Source organism: Neofelis nebulosa, chromosome 1 (genome assembly GCF_028018385.1).
Source record: "Neofelis nebulosa isolate mNeoNeb1 chromosome 1, mNeoNeb1.pri, whole genome shotgun sequence".
NCBI classification, from domain to species: domain Eukaryota; kingdom Metazoa; phylum Chordata; class Mammalia; order Carnivora; family Felidae; genus Neofelis; species Neofelis nebulosa.
In genome coordinates, this window is record NC_080782.1 from 219951589 (window position 1) to 219965238 (window position 13650).

Sequence of the window (13650 nt, forward strand, 5' to 3'; positions counted from 1 at the left end):
TTTTTGTTGTTGTTGTTTTGCTTTTTTAACAGGAAGGTATATGTGTATCCCATCTATTCGTATTAACACCGTATTGCAGTCTATGTGCTACCTGTCTTGTTTCTATGAAATTATGTGTAAATAATATGGTACATAATATGTATTTTTTTCAAATTCATCATTAGTCATTTCCAATGTGATGTGAAACTTGAGTCCAATTGTTGCTTTCTAGATAGGATTAAGAATTTTGATGGGTTTGTATGGAAGGTAGGTAATTTGAGTTGACATCCTGGAAAGAAGGCCAGAGTTTGAATTATACCTTTGCTTGTAACCCACTGCCTCATCCCCAGTCGCATCCCCCAAACTGGTGGTTGAATAGTATTGGAAAGGAGAGTTAAAACAGAGGTGGGAAGTTCATTCAAAGACAAACTTCAAAAGTTCTAACGTTTTAGTTGTGTTTTTTGAGTCTATAAACCCTACATCTTCCTTCACTAAGGTATATATACTTGGAATTTCATAAGTGACAGCATTTGGAAAACAGGATGCTTAATAAATATTGAACAAGAACAATGAGATAATCTATATCTCTCACCATCTGCGGATTTTCACACTAGTATTCAGTTTTCTTGTTCTTATACCTCCTTTTCAATTATACTCCTTGTACCAACATAAATAATTCCTTTCACTGAAGGAAGTTATTAAGTATCTTTTTATTTTTAATCTTCTAAAAATGAATTATATAATTTAGTATTCTTGGAATGATTCATTTTCCTTTTAGTTTCACTTCTGAAACCTTTTATCCCATATCATTTACTTGGGAGTGGGGGGTGTGCTAATTTTATTGATTTGATTACATGTTACAATATGATAAACATAATCAAAGTGATTTTTATTTTGTGCTAGATAGCTTCCTTTTTTTAGATATTGTATAGTATACAGTGTGGTTGTTCTTGGAACTGGTGATGATACTTGGCTTTTAAAGTACCTCTCCAGGTCCTAAATCTATTCTGGTCCATGTGGTAAAGATTTCAAATGTCCAATTGTTGAATAAGTTTTATTTACCATCACATAATTTTCTTTTTTTTTTTTTTATTTATTAAATTTTATCGCCCCTCCCTTGCCCTCAGCCTCCAGCATACTCCCTTAGAGTAGTACAGGCAAGGAAGACCTAACTATTGAGAGGAATCCCTAACACTTTTTCCAGGGCAGAATTCTGGCTCATCCAAAAAGGGTCTTTCTTTTAAGGGTTTTTGGGAAACTAGACACTGAAATTTTTACTAGTGTCGGCGATGTTTGTTTGGAGCAAATTCAGCTCTAGGAGCTGCACGGTTGAACGCAGGAGGGGTTCCACCAATGGCCCCAATTCCTTCCATGGTAGCAGCCTGGCCAAAGCATTCATTTGTTGGTGGGGTCAATCCCAAGGTTCCATCTGGCATCATAGTGGCAGGTCCTGGAGGAGCTGGGGTACCAGCTGGCACTGGAGCAGGGGGCATGGCGACTCTGTTGTTTATGCCCATAGCACCTCCCATGGCCATCTGGCCCATCCGTATCTCCTGTTCTCTCGCATCAGGGAATGTTCCCTTGAATCCTTCCTGCTGTCACCGCATCATTTCTTCCTGTTGCTGCCGCATCTCTTCTTCATGGCGCCTGCGCTCTTCCTCCTGCCTGAGCTCCACTTGCTTTCGTTTTTGCACTTCTTGGTTGTGCAGCTCTTCCATCCTCCGGACTTCTTCTTGACGCCTCATCAAATCATGTCTCATTAACATGACTTGGTGCTCGTGGCGAGCAGCCTCCATGTCCAGCTTCTCACGAGCTTCCTTGATGTTGCGGTCCACTTGGTCCTGCTGCTGTGTCTCCATCTCAATGAGTGCCTTCCAGCGCATGGCATACTCATACTCAGAGGAGCCAGGCTGTGCAAATCTGGGTGGCTGTTCTCGCTCCTTATGAAATTGCTGGTTCTTTATAACCAGCTTCTCTGGAAGTCCCTCTTCATCATCCAACTGGTCCATGGGCTCCACAGTCACAGGCCGAGGAAATGTGGTTCACAGGAAGGAGCCTTCACTGCACCTGTCCAGAGCTTTCCGAGCAGCTGGCTTCCCTGAGAATTCAACAATGCTTTTTCCTGAGGGCCTTCCTCTATCATCCACGATGACTACAGCCCTTTCCACTTGGCCAAACACAGAAAAAGCTTCCTCCAGCAGTTCGTTAGAAACATACTGAGGAAGGTTTCGGACCGTGAGCGATGCACTATGGCAGGCAAAGCGCACACGCAGCTGCTTTCCACGAAGTGGCATGTTGTCCAGCTCACTTTGGCAGTCTCTGCTAGGGTTCGCGTTTCCAAGCGGATAAAGCCAAAGCCCTTATCCTTATGAATGAAGACTTCGCCTGCCTTCCCGTATTTCTCAAATAGTTTCCTCATCTCCTCCTCAGTGATGTCAGGAGGAAGATTTCCCACAAAGAGCTGGCTACGTTGGGTGAAGGTCTTCTCTCCTGGTTTCCTAAAATTCTTCAGGTCAATAGTCAAGCCTTCATTTTGGCTGCTGGCTTGTTGCCCATTTGCAGGTATTGGTGGCGGTGGTGGCTGTTGCTGTTGGTGGTGCTGCTGGTGGTGATGCTGATGATGCTTCCTTGGAGTATGCTTTTGCTTCTCCAAGTTAAAGGTTTTATTGCTCTGCATTTTTGCACCCCTCTACCGACTGTTCTCTCCTCAGAGTAATGGCGACGCTACACGGCCTCTACCGTTCCGAGAAAAAAAACTACCATCACATAATTTTCAAAAGTTTTCCTGTACCATTGAAATTCACCAGGGGCCTTTAAGACATGGGTTATTAAAATGTGCACAATAGAATTAGGACAAATCTTCAAATACCACTCCCATTTTGTGCCTGGATGTCACATACCTGACTCACTGTCATTACTTGGCAGTAAATTCAAACTTTTGTCTTAGACTTTGGTCCTAGTGATGATGGTGCTGATAGGGATGTTATCAGGTACTGGGGAGTGGCATGGAGAAGAAGCAAAGGTGAAAACAGGGCGGAAATAATAAGGACTAAGCTAAAGTCAGTAGATGACAATTTGTCCTATCAGTAGTGGTTTGCTGAGAATCCTGGGGAAATTTAGAAAAAGTCCTCCAAAGAAGAATAAGAAACATGTGGAAACCTTTATAAGTTCCGTGACATTTCAAACTCGCTCCTATTTCAGGCCCTGTGTGCTCTTTCCTTAGCCTGGAAATCTCTTTGTCAGTTCTCTTCTTGAGGTTGTGTACCAGACTACCTGTAGGTGCCTGAGTCGACCATCTCTGTTTTTCTTCATTTCATCAGTCTGGCTGACCACCTTAAATATGTCCTTGCCAGTTCCCCATTTCCTTCTTTTCTGTGGCTTTTTATGTTCCACAAAATGTCTATGTGGGTGTCTTCTCCTAATTTTTGTCTTATAATAAAACGTCATCTTTTTTGAGTCCTTTGCCAACCACTATAGAGGACCACTTCTCCCTGATACAAATACCCAGTCATGTCGTATTCTGTTGTCCTGTTTTATTTTCTTCACCATAATTACTGTCTGAAATTGTATTACTTATTCATACTTTTTTGGGGGTGTTTATTGTCTCTGTCTCTTGATTGAATGTAAGTTCCGTAACAGTGGGGACTTAATTTTGTCCACAACCGAATCCATGGTGTATAGGATTGCTACATAGCAAGTACTACATAAACATTTGTTTAGTGAATAAATCTTCATGAAATTAGGAGATGCTATGAGGAAAAGGATAGTTTCTCAAGTTTTTCTTCTAGGAGTTCAGTTTGATAGACAAAATTTCTTCCCTGTTACACTCCAGGAGTGTATGGTTTTTACCATCCAACTTTTTAGGGATTATCTCTAATGAGTGGTATTTGGAAAACCTCTCATTTTCCCCATCACCTCAGAATTTCTTGAACCAAAACTAGTATTCTGCTTTTGAAAATTACAACCTGTCCATATTTTATTTACCACAGGGGTCCCTAGTTTCCTATTTGGGCTGCAAAAAGTTATAGGCAAGATAGCTATAGGGGATGAGCTGGGATGTACTGACATCCCCAAAGAGACCAAGGAAATGAAGAAAAGTAAATGTGCTAAATTCAAATGTCTACAGAGGACAAGTATGCAACTCAAAGGAGAGATTTGGGTACCATTTTTTTCTTTCTTTTTTAACGTTTATTTTTGAGAGGGAGGGAGGGAGGGAGAGAGAGAGAGAGAGAGAGAGAGAGAGAGAGAGAGAAAGAAAGAAACAGAGTACAAACGGGGAAGGGGCAGAGAGAGAGGGAGACACAGAATTCAAAGCAGGCTCCAGGCTCTGAGATGTCAGCACAGATGCAGGGCTCAAATTCATGAACCATGAAATCATGACCTGTGCCAAACCTGGATGCTGAACTGACTGAGCCACCGAAGTGCCCCTAGGTTCCATTTCTTTGGATCACAATCCTGTGGGCTATAGGCCTGTGTTCCCACATTTTCTTGTTTTCTAAGAAAAGACAATTATCTATATTTGTTTTTGAAATTTTGTAAATTTTCAATAGGGGGATAAAAAATTTAAAGATACTGAGCAGGACAAATAAAGCTTGTTTAAGGATCCTAGATAGCTAGCATGCTCCCAGGCTATAAGCTAAAAGAAAGTTTTTAGGCATATTTCTGGACTTTGCAATGAGTTGTTATAAGAACATTTATCTAATCTTTTGGAGTGAATTGTGAGGGTGGGGTGGGAAAGGATTCTAAAGTGATGCTATTTGCACAGATTAACTTAGTTCTGATATGAACTCTCTAAAATGTTAAGTAGTGTTTCTCAAAAGCTCTGTGCTTAAGGACTGGTTATATGTACATGTATGTATATATATACACATACACACATGTACATACATATACATATTCACATATATATGTATTTTAATTACAAATATGTTATGGTCTGAAGTTATGTAACATACAAAATAAATGAATTACTAGAAAAGTGATCATATGCTTAGATATGGCAGTAATTTCAACCTTACATAAAATTTTCTAAAGGTGTAGTCTCACTTTGTGTTGAATTCCTTGCAGACCAGTAACTAGCAGTTGACAAACCAGGATGACACTTGGAATAGTGACTAGCATGCCTCAAGGCCAAGAGTAACTAGCACAGATACTCTTCCCTCTGCTCTACATGTTTGTCTTACACATATCAAGTGTCTTAAAGGCAAGGTCTTTGTATTTTAATGTATTTCTGAGCCTCTCAGCCTGGCATATAGTAGGTGCTCAATAAATGTATGTTGAATAAACCAAAGTACTAAGGTAGATGAAATTAAAAAGGGGACTGTACATTTTGTAGATAATATATATTTAAATTTCTCATACTTTCCTGTGATAGAACTTGATATCATGAACATTCTTCTATCTAATGTCCACCAACATGACCCTGGTTGGAAAGGATCCCTCCCAGGGTCTCATTTCCCGTGGACTTAAATGAACAGATAAAAAACCTCCTTGACCATATATCATTTCCTTAAAGACTACATTATTCCAATTAATTTCAAAGCTGGTGACTTAACATGTACTAAGCTTCTTTCCTACTGTCTAAAAATGGGAATTTGCTTATAACAAAAGCCCTCATTATAATGTGACTTACTCTTGAGTAACTCAAGTCAGTCTGTGCACATAACAGTGCTCTGTTCAGATGCTATGGAGCCTAACTACTGAAATACTTCTTCAAAACTAATTGCTTACAAAATCTTTTTCTCTTTTTTACAGAGAAACAGAGAAGGAGTTTATTCCTCCCATTTCTTCTGTGTTGCCACTTTCCAAGGTGGAGCTCTTGCTCTTAGCTATACGCCCACCTTCTCTAACCACTTAGTTTTCTGTCTGGTCTGCATTTCACCCAGTTAACCACACACTCCAAATTACTCTTCAGAGAGGAACTGATTTCGTTGAGTTGTTCTCTGGAATGCACTAAGTCAGGGAGGGTTCTAAAAACTGAACGAACAAAGAAGGAAGGAGCGATGATCTTAGACTTAGTTGCTTTCTACTTTATTGAGTAATGAAATTTCATTTGGGCTGTAAATTCTTACCCTGGGGGCTGAGGCTCCCCATGGGCTGTTCCTAGCTGCGATAATGATGGAGATCATTAGAGCCAGCCTCTTCAGGGATCAATCCACAGCTGGGAAGTGCTTTCCTAACTTGGTGAAATGATTGATAATTTCAATCAATATGTCTCTTAATGGTCTTATCAATATGTTATTCTGACTGAAAAAAATAAAAATAAATGTTTGTTTGCTTTATGCCTATCACGAGGATGATGAGTATCTCCATGTTATTTGGGAGTGGAATGGAATTTCATATATTTGCTCTAACAAAATCAGCAATAATTAGACCCCAAAGAACTGCTTCATACGTGTGTTTGTCTGCAAGTTCTCTTTGTAGCCTCAAAGAGAATTCTCATGATGGAGTCATCAGAGCACCATCTTGTGAAATTGGTTGAGAAATTTGAGGGTGATTGACTTTCCTTCTTTGCAAAACTGAAAATGCCAACTCACATTCTTGCAGTATGATATTTGCCTATTTGAAAAAAAGACCGTGGATACATTTTAGGCTAGCTCTTGAGGTTTTTTCTCAGCTGTGTGTCTAGAATGCCAGCTGTAGTCTTGCTTTCTCTAATGTTCGAAAGCCAGACCCACTGATCACCTCCACCTACAGTCTGAGGTGCAGGTGGATTTAGGTGCAGATAGATTAAGGATTTAGAATCCTTACTTGTAAAAGGATACCTTGAGGATAGCAGTCTGTCTTCCATGTTGACTCTTAAATGTATCAATCTCAGCCTTCTATATTGTCTGAATAAAAGGGCTACCTTTCTGTCCTCATTTCCTCTCCTAAGAATTGAATCTCTACGTTAGCATCATGCATAACTTTTGAGAATCTCACTGCTTGAAACGGGGTTCTTTCCCTTTGTCCACCTGAGTTCTGAATCATGTGAGAAGTAAAGCAGACAGGTGGGGGTGAATCCATTAGCTTTATTAGTGATTATAGCTGGATCAGAGGATATGGCTTACATTTGCTTCTGTGGTGGGTTCCCTATACCAACCTCCAGAACTGGATACTCATCCAAACATAGGCAGCGCTGAAAGACCGCACACCTTCCACCCACCCTGCACAGGGGTTGGTGCCTGTAGAAGCAATGGCCTGGAGAACCGCAGGAAGGTATATGCTTCCTGCAAGGGCTGCCCCTAGGAGGAAGGGAGTAAGGAGAGGCTGAGTTAACTATATGGCTTCTCAGTGAAACTCTAGGGAGAAGAGTAAGGAGTGGGGACAGGCCAGGGGTGTTACGGGAAAGTCTGTATTCCTATTGCTGCTGTGACAAATTGTGATAAGCTTAGTGACCTCAGACAACACAAGTACCTTAGAATGTTGGGGGTCGAAAATCTGAAAGTGGGTCTCCTGGGCTAACATCAAGAAGTCTGCAGGGTGCATTCTTGAGGCTCTCGCAGAGAATTTTCCGGCTTGTAATGGCTGCCCACATTGCTGGGCTAATGGCTCCTTTCCAGTAATGGCATCACTTCAATTTCTGCTTCCCTTGTCGTGTCTCTGACCCTGACCCTCCTGCCTTTAAAAAACACTTGTCCTTTTGGGATGAGCACTGGGTGTTGTATGGAAACCAATTTGACAATAAAATTTATATATTAAAAAAAACAAAACAAAACAAAACACTTGTGATGACGTTAGCCCACCAATGGATACCTTCCAGGATACTTGCCCCATTTCATGATCCTTAATCATAACTGTCAAGTCACATATAATATTTTCTAGGTGTCAGGCATGAGGATGTCGATCTCTTTAGGGGTGCTATTATTATGCCTGTCATCTGTCTTTATGGAAACCAGGGGAGTTGAGAAGTAGTATTGTGTCTAACTTCTTCCCGGACCTTGGTGTCCTGTCCGGGCTACTACATCAATATTAATTGATCTAGTGACCAGCCCTCCTACATGACACCAGAATTTTAAATGCTGCCGTTGAGACTTGGTGTGCTTCAAATCAAGAGAGAGCACTTTGTGCATCATAACTGAAATTAACCTGACCTGAGATAGCTGTGCCTTAATACTACTACAACAATACACAGAGCCCACTGCTTTCGAGCTTTATATAAATTATATTAAATTAAAAACAGGTATTAACTTTGTAACTTCACTAACAAGAACTGAACTTAAAAGGATAAATTACTTGCTTGGCAAGTAATTTAGACAAGACAGCTAGAAAGGATTAGACCTGATACCTCGACTTAGGTCTTTGATTTCAATCCCATGTTTTCTTTTTCTGTAATTTTATTTAGTTTTGATAGAGAGACAGAATCCAAAGCAGGCTTCAGGCTTTGAGCTGTCAGCACAGAGCCCGATGCGGGGTTCGAATTCACAAACCTGGAGATCATGACCTGAGCCAAAGCCAGACGCTTAAGTGACCAAGCTGCCCAGGTGCCCCTGTTTGCTGTTTTTCTTGTTGCTTCTTCACTTTTCACCATAGTGGTTCCTGAGGCCCTGTCCCACCATGAATGGGCCTTTTCCTGCTCTTCATCATTCTCTATCCTTGTGGCTGAGGACCCATCATGTCTCATTCCCATTGACATAAAACAGTAGTGAATCACAGAACCTCCTTGTGTATGGCTTCTTAGACTCCCTCCATTTCCATTTTAGTACAGCTTCAGAGAGAGTTTCCTTCAAAGCACTTGTCTGTGAGTGTATGAGCTAAAGGAATGTCTTTCAAACTCAGAGAAGCCTATCCCACTGCCGCGCTTGGGAAATGTGATGTCTGTTTCTTCCCAGGGAGTGAGCTACTCTAGTTCTGTTCCAGGGTAACTTGGATGATTGACAGCAAGTAGGGCATACTGAAATTTAATGAGAAGAATGAAACCAGTTGCTTATGAACTTAGGACTAACCAGAGAAATAGTCCAAGCATGAGTCTAGGCTTTTTAGGGTACACATCCCCTTTTTCTGGACCGCCTAACAAAGTATTTGGAACAAAGATGATTTGGAACAAAGACTGACATATGGTTTTTAGCAGAATTGCCTTCAAGTGTATCATTGTTAATATTAGGATCTATTGAGATCTTAGTATGTGGCCAATAGTGGAAGGGAAACCAAAATACCTAAGAGTGAGATAATACCATAATCTATATCAGATGCAATAAAATTTTTCCTTGGTTTTATCTTTAGTAAGGTTGCGTATGAGACTAGCTTTTAGCTTTAATATGTATTCGATCTTTGAAACAATCATACTAAGAAAACAAGCCTTTATAAAGCAGTAATGACAGGATTCCTTCTCGAATTTTATTGTTAGCTTAGAAAATAATTATCAAAATTTTTAGGTTCCTATGATTATATTGCCTGGCGAATTTTCATTGTTGCAATTCACATGGGATAATGGAATTTAGCAAAGATATAATGTTTAAGGACATTAGCTTCAATTTGTGGTGTATGTGTTCACTCTCCTCAAAAACTCAAATGTTTAAGACCTAACCAAAACTGGGCTATAGTGTTACCTTTATTTCCCCCAAAGGCTGCTTTTTTTAAATGCATTTTATTTTGCTTTTTGAAGCTCGTATGATGTCAAAAATGTTGTGTTTCATCCTGTTTATACAATGAAAGAGTCAAATAACTATGCAAGATTGGTAGGATGCAAAGTAACCTTCTTTCCTTTTCTACAGAGGTACCCTCTTAGAATATTTTTTCCTAAGGTTTTGCAGTTTACTTCCATGTCTATATATAATATGTGTGTATTACTACTTTTTTTTCTTTTTTCAAGTTTGTTTATTATTTTGAGGGAGAATGAGCGGGCCGGGGAGGGGCAGAGAAAAAGAGGTAGACAGGGGATCCCAAGCAGTGTCCCCCCTATCAGTGCGGAGCTCCAAATGGGACATCATCTAAGGGTTTGTGAGATCACAACCTGAGCCAAAATCAGGAGTCACACACTATGAGTTAACACTTAACTGAGCCACTCAGGTGTCCCACTACTTTTCTTCTTACATCAATTTTTAATATTTTCTACTGATTGACACTTGGAAGATCAGGAACTACCAAATTTTTCCCTTTTTACCTTGATAGGCATACTTGCCTTTCCCTACTCTGTTGAGTCAATATAACTAGAATGTAACTTCTGTTAAATCTTACATTAACTATGGACGTGTTATTTAGAGCTAAGTTAGTAAGCTATGATCATATTTCCTTCAGTACAACTTTTGGTCTTTCCTGGCATTAGTAATTAGGCATGTTTGCTTATCTTTCTATATTTGTGATATTAATCACATACTTTGTATCAGTTGTCTAAATATATTCTCTGTACACACAGGTTTATCTATTTATAGAAGTCTCTCTTGATGATTTCTGATCTGTTTCCTTCGGGCTGTTTGCTTTCTATACCTGTGTCACAGATGTGTTACCTTGGGAATCTTCTGTTTGTTTTTTAAAATTATTATTTAAGTTTATTATTTATTTTGAGAAAGAGAGAGTGAGAGCGAGCAGGGGAGAGGCAGAGAAAGAGGGAGAGAGACAATCCCAAACAGGCTGTACACTGATGTAGGGCTTGAACTCATGAACCTCAAGATCATAACCTGAGCCAAAGTTGCGTGTTCAACAAACTGAGCCACCCAGGCTCCCGTGTCTTCTGTTTCTTGTGTCCCTTTGTTTTTAATATGTGGTTTAAGGACTTGTTTTATAGGAAGACATTTTCTGGTAGTTTTCTGGAAATAGTGTATGAAGAAAAACATTCTGGGATCTTGTGTTGCTATAAATGTCTCTCTTCTGTCCTTAAACTTGATGGCAGTTTGGTTATAAATAATTATCTTTCAGTATTTTGGAGATGTTCCATTTTCTTTTAGATTCCAGAATTGCCATTGAGAAATTTGAGGTTTTTCTATTTCCTGATCCTTCATGTTTGACTTAATCTTTTTCTCTCTGGAGACTTGTATGATCTTCAGCTCGGATTCTGAAATGTCTACAATGACGTAGACTAGTGTGTCTAGTTTTATTCTGTGACTTAGACATTGGATGGAATTTTTCAATCTGGAACTCATGTCCTTAGTTCTGACAAACTCTGTTGAATCATTTCTATAATGATATCCTTTGTTTTCTTTTTCTAAAATTATTTAAGTGAATATTGGATGATCTGTAACAGATGGAATGTGGAAACAGATGTGAGAATCCAGCTGTCTTTTATTAAGCTAGACATTAAAGAGAAATGAAAAAATCTAAAGCAAAGTAAGGATTGTCACTGATGATTTTTTGTTTTGTAAAATATTTTTTCATAAAAATGCATTACTTTTGTTTTTAGTTAAATATCCTACATAATATTTGGTTATGTGGAATACATATTTTTAAATTTGGTTTCACTTCTAATAAGATACATACTGATAACCTACAAAAACAAAAGCTTTGGGGGGCCAACAATTTCTGAAAGTATTTAGGTAAGGAATATTTATACTAAAAAGGTTTAAAACTGCTTTAAATGTTTCTTATTGGATGATTGAATTCTTTCAAGTATATGATCCTTCTCTTACCTCTCTGAGGATATTAATAGTAATATTAATTGGTTTGGAATTTCCTTTTGCCTTGGAATTTTCTTATCCCTTGACAGTCTAAGTTTTTTTTCTTCTGTTTGTGTCTTTTGGTATCCATCTGAGAGGCATATGTGAGGTGTCTGGTGATTTTTGGTTGTCTGCTCGTAGAAGGGTAGGGGCTAGCAAAAGTGACGGAAAGTTCAATGGGATTTCCTTTGGTGCCCTTCACTTCAGGTTGGTCTCACTGTTGAGGAAACCCCAGATGTGGAAGTTGGTATCTTTGGCCATTTCTTGTTAGGCTGAGTGGATTTCCCATGAAGATTCTTGGAACCCCTTGCCTGGAGACTGACAGGGAGGACTACCATTGTTTGGGGAGCCAAGTGTCAGAATCAGCCTGGGGATCTCAGCATTGACCATGCCCAAGTGTGATAACCTCCCTTGTTTGCAGTGAGGTAGCTCTGTCTTTATTTGTGTGTTTTCCCCTTAGGGCAGAGATCTGTACTTTATTTTCTCCAGAGGATAAATGTCCAGCATTCTGTACCAGGGAAGGGGCAGCAACTCAGCAGCATGAGTATGTAAGGTAGGAATCTAATGGTTCTCATATGTTTTTAAACCAATCTTCGCGTTTCCCCTGGAGCTCTACCCTAGGAAGGGCTGAATTCTGAGCTTTTTGAACATATACTGGGTAAATCAGGTTACTAACCAAAATTCTGTTATTGCATCTTTTTCTTCTAGTCATGTTAGTTTATGCTTGTAAAAAAAGAAAACTCATTGTATATAGCTCTTTTGGAGGTTGCTAAATCTATAGCAAAATTGGTTGGATGTGTTCAATGTGGCAACTTTACACAGAACCAGGCCCAATTTCTATATGGGCCGAGGCATGTGTCCAGTGTTTATTTTTATAAATGTTCCATTCTGAATGTTCAGTAATTATGTTCTCTTGCCAAAGTTGTCTTTTAGCGCTGTGCTTAGTTTATTTTTAGCAGAGGACAGATACATTGACAAGTCTAATAATAAAAATCCTCCCCAAGGGTTGTTTTGTTTTTTTGCATTATGGCCTTAAATAGATATATTTGATTTCCAAGAAGTTGATTTTAATTTAAGAAAGAAGAAATTGCTTTAAAAAAAAACAAAAAGTTTCACAATGATAAATGTTTGTCTTCAGAAAATGGTATCAGGGCAGTGTCATTTTCTACAAGAGATGAACTTGTCCTGTAAAAAATCATATAAAAATCAGATAAGCTGTATATCCTATAGGGATATTTTTGATATTATTAAAATTCACTAATATTTATTGAACTCCATAATTCTTGGACTCTATGTCATACCCCCAGTTGTATTTAAGGAGACTCCGTCACCATTTCAGGTTCCTTGGAGACCATTTAAGGCATAGTAAGTGCTAGAATCATTTTTAGAAAAATGACTAACCAAAATCTACCACTAGGAAAAAAAAATGGGCAACGTTCCCTGGCTTGGTATAAGTTTTTAAAAAGATCTTTGTATTCCCTGCTTATTTAAGTGGCTCAAGAAATGAGACGCTATACTTCAGGATCTTGTAGCCATGACTCCAGGGATAAATTGTTTGAGCTATAATTAACCCCCACTTCGGTTTTGGACACTTGTTCCTCTTCCTTGGAGGGGTTAGCTTCACTTCTGCACTGAGGGCAGCAGTTTCAGCTGCTAAGGCAATTAAAGCTGGAATCATGGAGCAAAAAGGAAAAAAAATATTCTATTTATATATGATATTATATATATATATATATATGGTACATATATTATATATATTTATGGTACTTTAGTACTGCGGCTGCTGGGAAAGATTTTACTTTGACAATTTGCCTTGTCACTTTTCTATTGGTATACATTGTGGATACAATTTAAATTAAAATCTCTTTGTTTATTTTTGGTCTATAGTTGGGGCACTCGAGCAGTAATGTGAGGACTGAGTGCTTACAGCTAGTGGAGGGATATAAATGTCAGTGTAATTGATAGGAAACAGGTTGTAGGTCAGAAGTCAGATAAGGGTGACTAAATAATCAGCAAAAGTTAGGGATAGGACCTGGAAGTTTGTGATTAAAGTCAGCCCTGAAACACTGGACTCTTAGGGCTGAGTGGGTCCAGAACACTGCAT

At 39.1% G+C, this 13650-nt stretch overlaps 1 pseudogene; it reads right to left on the reverse strand.

Moving 5' to 3' along the window:
* Positions 1-1075: 1075 nt before the first annotated feature.
* Positions 1076-2725, reverse strand: LOC131485652 (non-POU domain-containing octamer-binding protein-like; annotated as a pseudogene).
* Positions 2726-13650: the final 10925 nt, after the last annotated feature.